This window comes from Chlorocebus sabaeus, chromosome 20, assembly GCF_047675955.1.
Source record: "Chlorocebus sabaeus isolate Y175 chromosome 20, mChlSab1.0.hap1, whole genome shotgun sequence".
Taxonomy (NCBI): Eukaryota; Metazoa; Chordata; class Mammalia; order Primates; family Cercopithecidae; genus Chlorocebus; species Chlorocebus sabaeus.
The window spans coordinates 122,034,365-122,050,407 of NC_132923.1; the positions used below are offsets into that span (position 1 = coordinate 122,034,365).

General features: G+C 51.2%; 1 protein-coding gene and 1 long non-coding RNA gene across 4 annotated transcripts in view; both read right to left on the reverse strand.

The window, feature by feature from the left end:
- TMEM51 (transmembrane protein 51) overlaps positions 1-8,777 on the reverse strand; it is a 71,453-nt gene extending 62,676 nt beyond the window's left edge. Inside the window, exon 1 of one of the 2 annotated variants that reach the window (XM_007980465.3) lies at positions 8,559-8,777. The gene's annotated coding sequence lies outside the window, so the exon portion shown is untranslated. Of the gene's footprint in view, positions 1-7,402; positions 7,705-8,558 lie in introns of those variants that run through there. The other variant, XM_007980464.3, reaches the window with a different exon arrangement.
- On the reverse strand, positions 4,019-6,463 carry LOC140709295 (uncharacterized). 2 transcript variants are annotated; one of them, XR_012089781.1, is made up of 3 exons: positions 5,435-6,463; positions 4,925-5,018; positions 4,019-4,781 (listed from the first exon to the last, which is right to left on the reverse strand). It is a non-coding gene; the product is annotated as an uncharacterized lncRNA (long non-coding RNA). The 2 variants fall into 2 exon arrangements; XR_012089782.1 differs by lacking the exon at positions 4,925-5,018.
- Positions 8,778-16,043: the final 7,266 nt, after the last annotated feature.

The following is a 16,043-nucleotide window of genomic DNA, read 5'->3' on the forward strand; positions in this document are numbered from 1 at the left end:
TCTGAAAATCCTTCCTGACTCTCCAAGTTTGGGTTAAGCCTCCTCCTTTGTGGGCTGTGCTTCGTCATCTTTATTCACATGTTGTTAAGGTACAATCCCTGCTGTCCCCGGCGGGGGATCAGCTCCATCGGGGCGGGGGGCAGGGCCTGACTCTCCCTTGTTCCTGGGCTCAGTGCCTGGCACACCATATGTATCAGAAGATTTGTTTAAAGTGATGGCGCCTGTGTTTAGCTACAGGCAATTTTCCCCAAAAGAAGAGAATTACTGTTTGGAAACAATAATTACCCACAGGCAGTTCCAGTACCTAACGGCTTCTCTCCAAAGTGCAGGCGGTTTTAATGAAGCTGTAGGTGAGGTATCCTATGTAACTTAAGAAAGTTTGCGTGTTTGTTTTGTTTTTTAAAATCATGTTCTGGCTGGGTGTGGTGGCTCACGCCTGTAATCCTAGCACTTTGAGAAGCCAAGGCAGGGGGATCACTTGAGGTCAGGAGTTCAAGACCAGCTTGGCCAATATGGTGAAACCCTATCTGGACTAAAAATACAAAAATTGGCCAGGCATGGTGGCATGTGCCTGTAGTCCCAGTTACTCTGGAGGCTGAGGCAGGAGAATCGCTTGAATCCAGGAGGCAGAGGTTGCAATGAGCCAAGATTGCACCACTGCACTCCAGCCTGGGCAACACAGTGAGACTCTGTCTCAAAATAAATAAATAGATAAATAAATAAATAAAATAAAACAAAAACAAAGTCATTTTCCTGCACCAAATATCAACAAACCATGCCCCACACCCTAACCAGCACAGGTCTAACCAGGAAAACATAGGATAAGATAAGGCAAGTAAATCCCACCCGCTTCTCTGCACCCCTCCCTAGACCAGACGTGAGGAGAAAAATACAGAAAAGACATAAAATTCCCCAAGATTTAGAGCCACCTAATTTTACCTGTTGAGTAGAGGAAATAGCAAAACCTCCTGGAGACATGGAAAACTGCACAGTATGTGAGTCCACGATCTTAAAAACAAGAACTTGCCCCATGTGGTGAGTTCTCATTCTGCCAGGTTCTGCCAGGATTTGGTGATCCTGGATTTATCATCTCAAAGGCCTCTCGGGTCAGGGGATGGGCCTGGGAAGCTTCCAGTGGTAAAGCTCTGGGGACATTAAAAAAAGAAGAAGGCTAGGTGTGGTGGTTCATGCCTGTAATTCCAGCACTTTGGGAGGCTGAGGCGGGCAGATCACAAGGTCAAGAGATCGAGACCATCCTGGCCAACATGGTGAAATCCAGTCTCTACTAAAAATACAAAAATTAGGCCGGGCACAGTGGCTCACGCCTGTAATCCCAGCACTTTGGGAGGCCGAGGCGGGTGGATCACGAGGTCAGGAGATCGAGACCATCCTGGCTAACACAGTGAAACCCTGTCTCTACTAAAAATACAAAAAATTAGCCGGGCGTGATGGCCGGTGCCTGTAGTCCCAGCTACTCAGGAGGCTGAGGCAAGAGAATGGCATGAACCCGGGAGGTGGAGCTTTCAGTGAGCTGAGACCGCGCCACTGCACTCCAGCCTGGGTGACAGAACGAGATTCCGTCTCAAAAAACAAAACAAAACAAAACAAAAAAAATTAGCTGGGTATGGTGGCATGTGCCTGTAATCCCAGCTACTCGGGAGGCTGAGGTAGGAGAACCGCTTAAACCCGGGAGGTGGAGGTTGCTGTGAGCCAAGATTGTACCACTGCATTTCAGCCTGGCGACAGAGCAAGACTCTGTCTCAAAAAACAAAACAAAACAAAACAAAAAAAGAAATGCCAGAACAGGGTTATTAACACTTCTTTGTTTGAAATGTGGCATTGAAAAAATGAATGCTTTGTGCATCTCAGCAATATAAACTGGGCTGTTGGCGTGAGAGTGACAGGCTTTGGGATAAACGTGAATTCCTGGTGCACACAACAGTGGGGCCTATAGGGGTCACAGCCTGCATTGTGAACGTGTGTTTTGAGTCACTCATTTGTGGAGGGGTCAAGGGCCCACATTTGCAGATTCTCCTCAATGTGAGGCCTGAGTGCCACCTACTCCCGCAGCAAAGGCCCCAGCCTCTCTGTTTTGTGGCCTCCGTTTCTTCTTTTAAGAATTGAGGAGGCTAGATGAACAATGGTTTCCAACTTTCTGTTTTATTTTTAAAGTCACAGAGTTTTAAAAGTGGATGTTTTGTATCCTTAGCATAAGCCGAGCTTCCTTCCTGTTGGCCCCACCTCTACCACTCAGCTCTGTCCCTGCAAACCCCTGAGTGGCTTCTAGGACCCACCCAAGGTTTCCCAGGATCACAGTATAATAACCAGTGAACCGGAGCTACATTGCCCAAGGTTCTTACCGTGCGGTAGGAGATACATTTTTACCTAGTGACTCAGTGCACATCCACAAACAGGTAACTGAAAGTTTGACTAGTGAATATTTCTCGCCACAGGAAATGTATTCTATTTTCTAGTCCACTGTCTCCTACTTCACTTTTGAAAAGCCAGCGGAAAACCACTTAACGATGCCAAAATCCACTAAGAAGTGGCTGTCCACAGTCTGTAAACATGAGCTTAGAAAATCTCCAAGACACTAGTACTTCCAGTACTGATGATTTATGGCATTAACAAAGCTGTGATCCTGGTAGACAGTGACAGAGACCGCACCCCATCCTGTCCCCAGGGTGGGGTGTCCTACCTGAATCACCCCACTAGGAAACAAATTCTCTGCACATCTTTGCCATTGAAACACCTACTCTGCAAGAGCCAGGGTTTGGAGATGAGTATGCCAAATACTGATTTTTGTAGATACCTGCACTTGCCTAACCCCATGCCTAATCCCAGGGAGATTTGGGGCAACGGGCAGTGATGGTGGGGTGGCAGCACTTGGTTGGGTTAAAACAAACACAGCAAAAATAAATAAATACGTAAAAGTCAGAAGAAACAAAGCTGTCTTCCTCCCTCTGTGTGAATTTGGGTCACACCCATCATGCCCGGATAGCCCATGGCTTCCATTTCTAAGAGTTCAGAGAGAATTGCTTCCCAAACCCCACAGTGATGCAGAAAACTGGCCCTCTGGACTCCCACAGTGGCGAATCAGAAATGTCTTTGCACTTTGCACAGCGTCACAGGGTTTAGGCCAAGGGAATTCCTGCTAGCCATCAAGGGGTGGAAACACGTGAGACCCACAGGTTAGACCCTGTGTGAAGTCACTCATATTATCACATGAAGATAACAGGCACTGTAACGACGAATTGAAAAACCAAGATACGGGCTGGGCATAGTGGCTCTTGCCTGGAATCCCAGCACTTTGGGAGGCTGAGGTGGGAGGATCACTTGAGCCCAGGAGTTCGAGACTAGCCTGGGCAACACACAGAGACCTTGTCTCTATTTTTTCAAAAACAAAACAACAACAAACCAGGACATGAAACAGCTCAGCAAACAAAAACCTGAATAAAACGCCACAATATTAACGATGGTCGCCAGCCTTCACAATGTCATCTTCTCGTTTTTACAAGGAACACGTACTTCTTTTGTAATCTGGGGACGAAAACAACTTTAAAAGCCTGCCATCCAAAGGCACATTATCAAGTCTGGCTAAGGGAGTGCCAGATAAATGCACTCACTAGCTCCTGCCATGGTGTTAATGCCAGTTTGAACAGACAGGACCTGGAAATGCGCAGATACACTCCTCAATGTGCACGCCTCATCTTTCAGGACCCTCAGCCCTCACTCCTCCTGGCCATGTCGCCACGGACACCACAAAAACACCTGGTAGTGTGGAGTGCAGAGAGAAAGGGGATCTTGGAGGGGGAGGGTGCTCTGTTTTGTTTTTCAAGAATCATCCTCAAAATCATTCAAGACAAACTCCGGAACCTCGGATTCGGGTCCCAGCTGTGATCTCAGGTGAGTCTCCTCTTCCCTGGGTCTTGGTCTCCCCAGTTGTCAAATAAGCAGAGTGGATTTTCTGATGGCTAAGATCCCTCTGGCCCTGATATTCTAAGATCTAAAGCTTCCAGCATTCAGGTTTAAGGGCTGCTAAGTCTGATAAATCCAGGGCAAGAGAGAATGTGGAGACTTTAGGTTGCTCCGCCCAAGTGAACATCACAGATAGAAGGCAAGGGCAAACCAGCAGTCTTGAGACGGGAGCTGAGGGGAGGAGGAGTCGAGGGTCAGGGGAGCTCAGGAGAGACCCTCAGAGGGCTATCTCTGGTCAGCATCTTGGGGCTGTCTGGGAGGGACAGGGCTGTGTGGCCTGGTACTGGGAAACCAAACAGGTAGGTGGCTTGTTTCTTCCAAACAAATGGCCTGTTTCTTTCTCAGGAGCAAGAGCTCCCAGGAGGGGTGGCCATGGCAGCGAGGGCTCAATCCAGGCGAAGGGAGAATAAAACATTGGCAGGGTAGGCTGGGCCACCTGTCCAGCCTGGGGAGGAGCTCAACTCCACGGAGCCACTTGAAAGACTGAGAGGCTGAGAAATCTGGGGCCCAAAAGAGTCTTGGTCCTAAATGTGGCCAGGCCTCCTAATGAACACAAAGGACCCTAGAAGGGAGTCAGGAGGGCTGGGTTCCAGTCCCAGTTCTGCTGCTGAACTGCTGTGTGTCCTTGGGTAAGTTCCATTCCCTCTCTGAGTTTTGTTTGTCAAATGAGAATGATGTCTCTGATGACCTGAAGGTCCTCCGCACCTGAGACATTCTGGGATCTTCCTCTTCCCTCCAAGCAAAGGGAGACTTAAAGCATGGAGGATTCTCACAGCTTTCACGGCAAGGAGGATTCCTCCAAGCTTCAGAGCAGAAACAAAAGCGAAAGCAAAAGTCAGCGGCCAGAAGCAGCCCCCATACCACATCCCAAGTCAGAAGGCATCTACACTTCTGCAACTTTCCCGGCACCGAGGGAGACAATGCTTTTCGTTCCTATGACTCCCACCTTAATTTGGGGCTGGAGGAAGAGAATCCACACTAAAGCTCCTCACACTCTGGCCTCTTCCAGCCCAAGAGGTCTGAGGGGTTTACAGCCAGCCCTGCAGAGGGAGGGAGGAACACTGACCACAAACACATCCTATTAAAACGGGAGCCTCAGAAGCTCCAGCTGGCCTCTGCCTCCAGCTTTCCGATCCCTCACGCAGACAGAGAAACTCCCAGGCCTCGTGACATCTGGAGCCAGAGAACCAGAAAGTCGCAGCTGGAGGGGCTTGGGTCCTGCCAATATCCCAGACACTCACTCACTACTTCTCTCTGGCAGAAGACCAGGCTGGCAGTCTGGGCCTCATGTAGAACCCCAGAGTCTTACCCTTGACCAGCAGTCATGAGTGAAGGCCACATGTTACTCTCTGCTTCCTGTATTGGCCTCCCATCCAGCTCCCCCATGCATTCCCACCACCCCCACCAACCCACAGGCCAGCCTCTCGCTCCTAGGAGTCTTCTCTAGGATCCTCACCTACTTCCAGGCAGCCAGGATTATCTTCTTAATGTATGGATGGGATCAGATGAATTCCCTGCTTAGAGAACTTGAATGAAAGGGACATCTTTCTCCATGTCGTTCATCTTTGTTGAGCACCTAGAACAGTGCCTGGCCCACAGAAGGTGCTCAGCCAACATATGTTGAACGATTCCAAGAAAAGCCCCACCTGTCCAGTCCAGCTCACTCCAGACCCTCCATTCCCTTTACATTTCCGCACCCTCCACTGCCTGAGCACCTTCCCCAGCCCAGCACACCCCAGACACTCTTCTGTCTCTGTGCCTTTGCCTGTGCGTTTCCATCTGCCCAGACACCCTTCCTCCCTTGTCCCCTGGGGGGACTCCAGTTCCCTGATGAATACTCCAATACTCTTTTCTTAGCAGGACCTCCTGAGTTACTTCCTTTCTTATGTTCTCGCCTAAGCCCTGTGACATAACTTACTATAGAGTACTAAATGTGCTAGGCACAAATACCCCACCTTGCCTTTGGAGGTCATCATCACATTTTACAGATGAAGAAACTGAGGCTCAGAGAAATCAGGTCACACAGCCAGCAAGTGGTGTGGCCTGACTGTATCGCCAATTCTGCAACACTTGTCATGAGTATCCCTGACTCCCTCCCTAGGCTAGGGGCTCCCTGAGGCTCCTGGGCTCTGGATCAGTGGGGCAGACCCCAGATACCTGAACAGGGAGCTGTCAGCTCCGAAGCCATGAGGAGCAGATTCACCACCAGCCTCCTCTCTTTCTCTTCCTTTGGCCTTTTCTCCCAGTCTGGGGGTACCTCTCAATTGGTGAAGTGAGATATTTGGAGGGACAGGGGCTCTGTCCCAATAGGTCAGGACCCTCCTGCGACAGGTTTCCGGGGTGTGAAAGCTGTTCACGGTTCCAGGGCCAACAGTTCCCTAGACAAGCTGTTCTCCAGGTAACCCATTCAAAAGGAAAGCCAGAAGCCGGCCGGCCCTAGAGGGGCAATCCTTCCACCCGCTGACCTACCTCCGCCGGTTCGGGTCCCGGCCCCGCCCACCTCGTCCCCGCCCACCCCACTCTGGCAGCGCCCGAGTTGCCAGCAGCCAGACCTGCTCTGTTGGGAAGGACCTGCAGTACCACGCACCGTCACAGGCACCTCGGAACGCTGCTCAGGGCACCCCACGGCTGCTCCCTGGGGAAACCGTGGGGGAGGGGTCAGGTCTCTCGCCCCCACCCCTGGTTGGGAAAGAGACCATTATCCTGTAATGCAGACCTGGCGCGCCGGGCCAAGCGCCTCCCGTTTGTGCGCTGATTTGAGATCTGATTTATGCGTAACCGAACTTACCGCGGAGTGCTTGCTGGGTGCTGGGCATGAATGCCCCGCCGCACCCTGGGACGTTATCATGTCCATTTCACAGATGAAGAAACCGATCGATGCGCTCAGGGAAGGACTTTAAATCCACTTTGTTCACGCCAGATTCTTTACCCCCGTGTTTGATGTAGAGCGACACACACACACACACACACACACACATACACGAATCTAAATCCCTAAAAGGACCCGACTTCCATAGAGTAAGGGATGCGCGAGCAAAGCGCCAAGGTGGTTTCCTGGGACCTACTAGGAAGTTCTGCTCCTAACCACGCGCTGAAAGCGCTTCTGACGAGGCCAAGGGTTCGAAGCCCGCCGGGCGGAGAGCACCTGTCCCCGCCAACAGGGGGCCCCCAAGGCCAGCCGCCTTCACCAGCCGAGGCCAGCTGGCCGGGCGCGGTGCCCGGGAGGCGGGAGTGTCCCGCACCGGCGGGGCGCGGTCGCAGAGGGTGCGGGGTGCAGGTGGTCGACCCCAGACGGGAAGCACTCGGCGGACGGACGGACGGACAGGCGACCCAGACGGGCCTCGGCCCCCTTACCCGACCCTGAGGGAAACCCACAGCGCTCCGCGGGAAGCGGCGGGCGCAAGGCGCGGCGGCTCAGACTCACCCGGGAGGCGGCGGGTCCGGCTCCGTCTCGGCTGGGCGGCCCGGGGCTGGGGGCTTCGCGACCCCCGCGCCCCTCCCAGGCGGCCTCCTCGGGGGGCGCCGCGATCGCGGGGCTGGGATTCGGAGGATTCTCAGCCGAGGGAACGCGGTGGCGGAGAGGGCGAACTGCCCTCTCGGGGACCGCGATGGGGACGCAGGAAGCGCGGCCTGGGAGCGCCGGCGTGAGGGAGGGAGGGACCGCGGGAGGAGGAGGGCGGCGCCGGCCGGGAGCAGCCTCTCGCCCCAAGAAGCACCGCCCACCGGCCGACCCTCCCTCCCGGCCCTCGGCGCCACCCCCGGGCCCGAGGCGAGGGATCGCAGCTGAGCGGGGCGGGCACCCACTCCCCAGCGTCAGCCGCTGGAGTACGCTGAGTGCGGGCCGGGGGCTGGGCCTAAGTTCTTCCCCACCCTTGTCAGCCGAGTTGGATAAGGAGAAAATAGAGCCCTGCTCCCCCATCCTCCCTAGGGCCCAGATAATCGGTGTGCATGCGTGTGTGTGCGCGCGCGTGTGTGTGACGGGTGGTGGTCGGGGAATGTCTCAAGCCAGAAGTCCCAGGTTTTAGGGGTTTAAGTAGAGCTGGGAGACCCGCTTCCGTCCCACACCAGGCGCAGACGCCAGGCAGAGCTCCGCCAGCCGCCCAGCCTTTACCTGGCGAGACACTCACTTCTCCTCCTTCCCGGGGAGGCCACCGCCTCCTTCTCCCACTTCTGCCCTGGGCTGGTGCCCAGCGAGGTGAGTGACGAGCAGAAGTAGGGAAGGTGGAAGCGAGTTTTTAAAAACCGAGTCAGCTCACCCCTAGTCCAGGGTCCCCACCCGATGCCTGGTCCCCAGGGAGCTCTCGGGATCGCATGCCTGAGTCCCGGTCCAGGTGGGGCCCATTCCGGGTTCTTGCGCGCGGGCACTGGATGGGGGCGCGCTCCACCGGGAGCTTCCCCTGCTGAGGGCTCATCCACAGCTTTGCCGAGAACTTTCCCGGCAAGGCACCGGCTGGCGTTCTCCCAGCCCGCGAGTGGCAGACGGGCAGCCAGCCTCTGTTCGGATCCATGGAGGCCCAGAGGTGCCGCCGAGTCCTGGCTCCGGGGAGGGCAAACCCAAAGTCGGCGCGGACGCCTCTTACCCGCGGTTCTGCCTCCGCGCCTTGGAGATTTGCCCTCGGAACCGCATTGCTCTGGCGCCCAAACTAGGGTGGGCTGGTTTCAGCCAGACTGCCAAAAAACGTGGATTCTAAACACAGAGGAAAGAGCCAACTCCCAGTCCCTCGCTCAACCTTAGATTTTTTTGAATTCCGAGAGAGGTCAGGCCGGGGTCCCCTTCTTGGGTGAGCGTCCAGCCCTTTGGAGTTCAAACACTGAGAAGCAGATAGGCAGCTGGCGGGCGTCACAGGATGAGCCGAGGACTGAAGGCGCCTCCTACCGGGAATCCACCGCCTCCAGACGAAAATAGGCTGCAATCAAGTTCACTTCCAAAGGCGGAATTCATGGGTACATATGGTGTCCACGTGTGTATACCTGCAGAGTGGAAACATGTGGGCATTTCTCCCCCCACCCCGCTATTCTGGCTTCTTAACTTGCACCCTAACAGCTCAACAGAACCTTGGCGTCCACAAAAAGGCAAGTTTGGGTCTGCCTTATGATTTGGGGGTGGGAAGACAATTGGGGAAACAGTCTCCAAGTCTGTAACAGCAACTGCTATTCCTCACCTACTTACTATGAACCACGCACGGGGTTACCACCGACATCCCCTGAACCATCTCATTTAGTCCTCATAACCTGGGAGGCGGTTATTGGTCATGCCCACTTTATGGAAGAGAAAGCTGAGGCTTAAGGAGGTGAGGTCATTTTGCCCAGTGAAAACACGGCTGGGAAGTATCAGGATCTAGACCCAAGTTGGTCCACTCCAGCGCTTCTGCTCTCCCTCCCATAGCATAATTCCTACTGTTTGCACATACTCTCCACCCTGGGAGAAGTTTCACCTTGCCTGGCCACCTGCAAATGCTGAATAAATATTTGTTGGATGAATGAAAGCCCCAAATAATAACCCATGATTTTAGCGAATGGGGAGAACCCTTTGTGTAGGCAGGTACTTATAATAATACGCTCCCATTTAAGAGCTGTGTGTGTTCATCCCAAAGTTTAGACAATGCATGTGGGGACCTTCCCAGGCTCCAAAGAAGTGACAGAAAACAGTCACGTAGCTCTCAGATAAGACCAGGAATCTGGTTTTCATTTGACTCTGCAAGACGGACTTTGGAGAGGCCTGGGGTGGGGGCAGGAGGGTGATAATGTCAGAACTGCTGTCCCAGCTCCTAATCTGAAGGCAAAGAGCTGCTGTACTTTTCCATGCCAGGATCATCCCAGACCCGCCCCACTCTACTGCAGACCCAACTGGGCAGGTCTTGTGTATCACAGGATATCATCTTCAGAGTGTTCCATTTAAGCAGGCTCACCCTGGCTGATCTGGGGAGTGGCTGACGAAATCCTCAGCCAAAGCTGAGGCCCAGGCAAAACTGAAGAAGCTACCAAAGAAATCATGTTTCTCCTTATCCTCCTCCCCTCCACAGCCCTCTCCCTCTACATGTTAGTTCCTCTGAAACTTCCCTACCTTTTATTGAACACTGTGTTTCACGTGCATGCCATACATTGTGTTACTTGATACTCAAAACGGCCCCAGAAGGAAGATTCTATTATTCTAGTTTTTCAGGTGAGGCTGTTAAGACTCAGAGAAGTTAGGTATTGGATCTGCTAGCAAATGATAAAGTATTTGAATCTGGGGTCTTTGCAGGGCCCTCGCTCTAAATCTCTCTGCTAGGAACCCCCTTAGGTGACAGGCAGAATAATAGCTTCCCAAAGATGTTCACAACCTGATCCCCAGAACTGGTTACGTGGCAAAAGGGACTTTGCAGATGGGATTACTTTAAGGATGTTGGGACAGGGAGGTTATCCTTTATTTTCCTGGTGGGTCACAGTTAGAGAGGGAGACCTGATGATGGAAGTAGAGATCAGAATGCTACAGTTGCTGGACAAGGGTCAGTAGCCAAGGAATACGGGCAGCCTCTAGGAGCTAGAAAAGGAAAGGAATGTAGTCTCAGCCAGAGCATCCAGAAGGAGCTCTTGGCGTCCACAAAAAGGCAAGTTTGGGTCTGCCTTATGATTTGGAGGTGGAAGGCATTTGCAGATCTGTTTTGGACATCTGACCTCCAGAACTGTAAGAAGATAGTTAATTGTGTTGTTCTAAGCCATGAAGTTTGGGACAATTTGTCACAGCAGCAGGAGGAAACTAATACATCCTGCAAACTCAGTCACCTAGGCAGATATTCACTTCACTTGCTTTTTTAGCTAACTGTCCATAGTAAACCTCTGAAGAGGCACCATGATATAGCCTATGTCACGGATTTAGAAAGAAGGCAGGATTCCATCACCTTCGTCTTTGGTTTCTGAATCCTCTGCCATTTATGAGCTGTGTGACCTTGGTCAGATATCTTGTCCTCTCTGAGCCTCAGTTTCCTCATGTATCAAAAAAAATTATTAGCATTTCTATGCTAATAATACCCATTTTCCAGGGCTAACTCGGGGATCAGGTGAACTAGTATGTGACAAAGTGCCCAGTGTGGCCTGAACATGAGTTGTTGGGAGCATTAGCCTGTCTAGTTCTGAAAGCCTGAATTCAAAGAGGAGAGGATGCTGTTCTGAGAATTCCCGTGGCATTACATTTTTATTCTTTCTGGTTGAATGGGTAAATAATGACAGTGTTTAAAAATATTCGACTGTCCCTGGTCAGTGACCAAGACCCAAGTCTGTCATGCTACTGACTTTCCAGGCACATCAATGAAAGTGAGGCTGGAAAATCAGTTTATAGAAATAGATAATCATGCAGAATAACTCACACATGTGCTCAGGAATATATGTCCAAGGGTTTTCATTGCTGATTAATTTCATTGCTGATTAATTTCATTGCTGATTAATTAATGGTGAAAAATGGTCACCAACCTCAATGCCCAGCACTAGGAGCTATGCTAAGTAAATTGTGGCATAGACTCATGCTGGCATACTATGAAATCACCAGAAAGAATGAGGTAGAGCTATCTGATGTGAAAGAATGTCCAAGATGTATCATTCACTGAGAAAGACATTAAATATGATGATACTACACAAACAACTATTTATATTTATTTATTTATTTGTTTGTTTGTTTATTTATTTATTTATTTATTTATTTATTTATTTATTTATTGAGATGGAGTCTCACTCTGTCACCTAGGCTGGAGTGCAGTGGGGCTATTTCAGTTCACTGTAACCCCCGACTCCTGGGTTCAAGTGATTTTCCTGCCTCAGCCTCCCGAGTAGCTGGGATTACAGGCGTATGCCACCATGCCCTGCTAATTTTTTGTATTTTTAGTAGAGATGGGGTTTCACCATGTTGGCCAGGCTGATCTTGAACTCCTGACCTCAAGTGATCCACCCACCTCAGCCTCCTAAAGTGCTGGGATTACAGGCATGAGCCACCATGCCCAGCTCACAAATGACTTTTTAAAAAGATGTAGACATATATATATACACACACACACATACACACACACACATATATGTCTACATCTTTTAAAATGTATATATACACACATATATACACATATATATGTGTGTGTGTATATATATATATATTTGATTAAGTACAGAAAGACTATGGGAGGAATCAAACTAAACAGGTTACCCTTAGAAACTGAGGGGGGTGTGTGTGTGTGTTGGGGAGGTAATTTTATTTTTCAGTGAGGATGTGTTAATAATAAAGTTGGCTGGGAACCACCTGTATTGTCCACCAGGGGCATATCCTCCTATTATCTGTCCCTATGTCCTCCCTTGCTTGCTCTGTTCTCTGCCATCTGTTACTCTTTTCCCTTGCTTGGTTCTGAGCAGGTCACTCTCTCATCACACTTACTTTTTTTGAGACAGGATCTTTCTCTGTCACCCAGGCTGGGGTGCAATGGCATAATCTCAGCTTACTGCAGCCTCCACTTCCTGGACTCAAGTGATTCTTCCATCTCAGACTCCTGAGCAGCTGGGACTAAAAGCATGCGCCATCACACCCGGCTGATTTTTAAATTTTTTTGTAGAGATGGGGGTCTTGCTAAGTTACCCAGGCTGGTCTCAAAATCCTGGGCTTGAGTGATCCACCTGCCTCGGCCTCCCACAGTGCTAGGATCACAGGCGTGAGCCACTGTGCCCGGCCCCAACTTACTCTTAATGTGGGCTCGTTTCTAAACCTGTGAGGAGCTGAGCAACATCTCTGCTGTATGACTCTTGTGAAAGTCAGCAGTAAATCACATATGTGCACTTTCAACCTGGCCTTTCCTGAAACGGTGCACATGAGTCACTGGGAAGGGATGTGTCTTGCCTGTAGGTTTCACTGGTGACATACTGGCCCAGCCCCGCTGAAGGTTGAATCAGGTCTGTGTGGCAGACAAATTGTGCTCACGTAGCGCAAAGCAAAATTGGATAGTTGGACCATTAGTTTAAATAAAACAGTTTTGTCCCATTTCCTGAAAAACGTTGATTCTGGAAATGAGTTACCAGTGTAACTGGACGTGTGTAGACAGCCAAGAATGGAGCTTCTGAGGATATCATAGCATTGGGGTACAAGTTCTTGAGACCCCTGGGAACAGCCGGCCAGCAATTCTACCTCCCTATCACCCCATCTCCTCTTGTGCTGCAGCTTGTAGAAACTTCCCTCTAAGCCTCAGCATGATTGCAGTTCATCTGGCTGCTTCCTAACTGGTGTCCTGCTCCCACACCCTCCCCCTTTAATCCATTCTATATATTGTAAAGTCAGCAATTCAGTGGGTCTCCGTTGTCCCTTCATGCAGTCCAGCCTTCTCTGCAAGGACATGCTGGACTTCCAAAGGGGGTGGGCTCTTCTCATGAGCTCAGCCTCCTTACTCATCATCCCCCAGGCTCCATGCTCTCTCATCTTCCCGTGGGTCTCCTTTTCATCCGTGACGAAATCTTTCCCAGAAGCTCCCAGTAAACTTCCTCGATACCTCCTTTGCCGGAACTGGGTCATATGCCTGTCATAGGCAAGGACCCTCAAAATGGGCGTAGACTCTCAGGACTCACCTGGAGTCACCTGGGGGTTGGTGAAGACACCTGGACCAAATGGAGGCTTTGACAACAGGAAGGATGCCAGTGACTGTCAGAAGCCCCCAGCAGGTCCCTGCAGCAGGTAACCTCGAGCCTGCCAGGGAACCTGCCACGTTGGACTGGCACACACTGAAGCAGGAAAGCCAACTGCAGAGGGAGAGGAGAAAGAAGCAACCTGGATTACTGCTGGCCCTCCAGTTCACTTTTTCCCAGGAATTTCCTTTCCTGATGAGTTTTTGTTTCTTGCAATAAAAGGACACTAAGAGAGTCCCTGTGAAGCTTTGATAGGCAGCCGAGGAGTAATGCCAGAGACCAGGCATGGGTGCCCTGGCCCTCTGCTAATTAACTAACTGCCCAAAGGCCCTGTGTGATGGGATTCCAAGGAAATCCACTCACACCTTGGATAAGCCAATGACAACAATAATAGCAGCCAACCGTCATACAGTGCTGACCAGGGCCAGGCACTCTGCTACACACTGTCCAAGGCCTGCTGCATTTGATCAGGCTTATCACCACATGAGGAAGGTATATATTTCCCCTTTTCACAGATGGGAAAACTGAAACACAGAGAGGTTAAGTGACTTGACGATGAACACTGAGCTGGCAAAGCTGGGGTCTGGGCATGGACCCAGGCTGCCTGGAGGCTGTGTTCTTGCAACTTCTCTACCCTAGCTCTCACTGGTGCTTGTGACACCCTTCAGATGGGACTCTTTGATCCAGGTTTGGAGAATGGGTCACAAACCTGGGGACAAAAGGGCCCAAAGGGAGAAGCAATGACAGTATCTTCCATGCCTGCCATGGTCCTGGTTGCCCACGTACTCCACCATGCTGCTGTAGCGGGATAATATTTCACTTGATGTAAGTCTTTTTCCTTCCCTTTTGTTCTTTCCAGACAGTGGCTCTTCTTTAGGGGAAGCCTCATCCAGCAGAAAAGCAGAGATGCTTTTGAGTTTCAAAAACCAATTCTTTGGCATTACAAGAGCCTGGGCTTTGAGTTTCAAAAGTAGAAGTCCCAGAGGCTTCTAGGAATAAAAATTTGTGTCATTAACGAGACATCTGGAAGACTGAGCAAGATGCAAGAGTCATTTCCCCATGACCGAGATGAGGTCAAGGGCCCTGGGCCAGGGGTCTGGGCAGACAATCTAAGGAGAGTGGATGAGTCACGATGAAGTGGGGCTAGGGAGGTGAGTAGTGGCCAAGCAGCAGTCCCACACTAGCTTCATAAGTGTGGCTTGTGGGCAAGCTCAGCAGAGTGCCTGCTCCTCCCCTACCAAGGCACAGATGCGGTGGGGGAGGGAGTAATTGGCAGAGGGGTGACGCAGCCTTGCAGAAGTTTACCAAGCTCTGCCAACATCTCCCATGTGCCCCAGAGGAGGGAGGAAGAAGCTGAGAGGAGGAGAAAGAAGCCAGGCACGGAGACTTCCAGGAGGCCTAGGCAGCTGCATCTGCCACCAGGAAGACAGAAGTGAGGCCAAGACAGCAGGTGTCAGGGGACACCAGACGCTGCCCCCTGCCCAGGCCTTGGCACTTTCTGAGCCTCCTCTACCCCAACAACAAATTTAGCTACAACCCAGGGCAAGAGGTAGGGTGGCCCTGGTTAATTGCGGCTAGGTGTCTTGCCACCAGCAGGATGGGGACCTGAGATAGAAATTCAGTCTAGTTTCGAGAGTGGAAGTTGTGTTTCTTGCACATTCAGGATGTGACTGAAGATCCTTCTGGTTTCCCTGCTGTTCCTCAAAGGGCTTTGCATGTCCTGTTCTGCTTTCTTGCTCATTTCTACACAAAGGCAGGAGGTTACCAGAGTTCTTTAGGAGAAACAGATGAGGCAGAGTCATAGAGCGGAGGTCACAATATTCCTCCTGCCCTTTCTGCATCTTCTTGTGAGCAGCCCACCAGTCTCTCCTTCCTACCATCCAAACTGTCCCAATCCCCTCCCCTGCAGAAAAGCCTCCCGGTATTGACATAGCAGAGTGGATGGTTCTTTGTACCCACTTCACAACAACCATAAGCCCTCAACCAACAGTGTACCTGCTCTTACCCTACCTGTCATTGTGTGTACTTGGGTGTAAGTTCAGTATTGTGCAATGTTGTCTGGGTAGCAGTCGTCTTTGTTGTGACTCTTTGAGATCTTTAGATTAGAGTTTTGCAGTTTGGGCACTATTGACATTCAGGCTGGGCAATTCTTTGTCGTGGGAGACTGTCTGGTGCATTGCAGGATGCCAAACAGCTTCCCTGGCTCTACTCTCCAGATGCCAGTAGCACCCCTTTCCCCAGCTATGACAACCACACTGTCCCCAGACATTGCCAACTGTTTCCCCTGGTGGCAGAGGAATCAGCCCCAGTTAGTAATGGCCGCTTAGCTGAGTGCGATGGCTCACGCCTGTAATCCCAGCACTTTGGGAGGCTGAGGCGGGTGGATCACTTGAGGCCAGGGGTTCAAGACTAGCGTGGGCATGGTGAAACCCGGTCTC